At 33.9% G+C, this 1,683-nt stretch overlaps 1 pseudogene; it reads right to left on the reverse strand.

The window, feature by feature from the left end:
- Window positions 1–562: 562 nt before the first annotated feature.
- Window positions 563–1,020, reverse strand: LOC131933621 (centrin-3-like; annotated as a pseudogene).
- Window positions 1,021–1,683: the final 663 nt, after the last annotated feature.

The following is a 1,683-nucleotide window of genomic DNA, read 5'->3' on the forward strand; positions in this document are numbered from 1 at the left end:
TTCATCCCTCTCATATAACAGTTGTCATTGGATGGCCATATGTAAACAAGTATTATCATTGGTTGATTGGTGGGTCAATTCATTCACTGACAGAAGTTTCCATTGGTTGGCCATATGTAAACAAGTATTGTCATTGGTTGATTGGTGGGTCACTCATTCACTGACAGAAGTTTCCATTGGTTGGCCATATGTAAACAAGTATTGTCATTTGTTGATTGGTGGGTCGCTCAATCACTGACAGAAGTTTCCATTGGTTGGCCATATGTAAACAAGTATTGTCATTGGTTGATTGGTGGGTCATTCATTCACTGACAGACGTTTCCATTGGTTGGCCATATGTAAATAAGTATTGTCACTGGTTGATTGGTGGGTCACTCATTCACTGACAGAAGTTTCCATTGGTTGGCCATATGTAAACAAGTATTGTCATTTGTTGATTGGTGGGTCGCTCATTCAGCGACAGAAGTTTCCATTGGTTGGCCATGTGTAAACAAGTATTGTCATTGGTTGATTGGTGGGTCGCTCATTCACTTACATAAGTTTACATTGGTTGGCCAGTCGGTCACGTATCTCCTCTCATGATAGCTATACATTCCTTTTTATTGATATCATCACCATCCCTATCAAATTCATCTATCATGGCCCTTAATTCTTCATCCGTCATGTTTTCTCCCAGCTCTCTCGCTACCCTCCTGAGATTCCGAAGACTAAATTTTCCTGAGGTGTCATCATCAAATAGTTTGAAAGCTTTGAGAATTTCTCCCTGTGGATCCCTGTCTAGCATCATGTCTGTCATGACTTCATTGAAATCATCAAAGGAAATCTTTCCTGCACCCTGTCTGTCGTAGTCACTCAGAATCTTCAGTGCATCTGCGTTCTTTACATCAAAGCCAAGCGCTTTCCTAGCAACCTTTAGTTCATGGTAGGCTATGGCTTTGTCTTTATCTGTGTAAAACAGATCAAAAATTATCTAACTTCTCGTTTCTGTTCTTCTAAAAAGTTTTTTTTTTTTTTTGACATATTTAAATATCACAACTGTATTTAACATTCACATCATGATAACAAGCTGTATAATCTTTCACATAAATTATTAGTAAGAAAGTCTATTATAATCTCAGTATCACTGCCGGTTATATATATATATATATATTTTTTTAAAGTATTATAATAATATACACGTAGAAATATGTGTACTAACATTGTTTAAATAGGAAGTAATGGTTCGTCTTTAAAAATTCTTACATTAAAGCGATTGGTTTAAGGAGTATACTTGATACTAAAGATAATATTAAACACTTTGTTATATAAAAGTATAGAATAAAAAGCACAACAACATTGTCTTTTTGAACAATAAAATAATACAACAGAAAAATTATTTTACTCTATAACTATTAAGTCATTGAATTTTGCTAAATTAGAATAATTGTGAAATTAAAATTTGAGTTATTTTAATCAACTTCGTTGCATTAAATATATGGGAAATAACTCTTAAACTAACGAATTTCTTCATAACTCAATACATCATTCGCAAAATTCTTAATGACAACCTGAATTATGCATTTGTGTGTGTTTTTGTCTTATTTCGTTCTTTTCCTTTAAGTATTTTTTTATTCAGTCTGTAATTTTTTCTTCTGTGTGTTGTTAGACCCCGTCAGGCCTCTCGCATGTGTCAACTATGTTAGT

The sequence above is a fragment of the Physella acuta genome, unplaced genomic scaffold (assembly GCF_028476545.2).
Source record: "Physella acuta isolate Inbredline_101_S28 unplaced genomic scaffold, ASM2847654v3 ptg002581l, whole genome shotgun sequence".
Taxonomy (NCBI): domain Eukaryota; kingdom Metazoa; phylum Mollusca; class Gastropoda; family Physidae; genus Physella; species Physella acuta.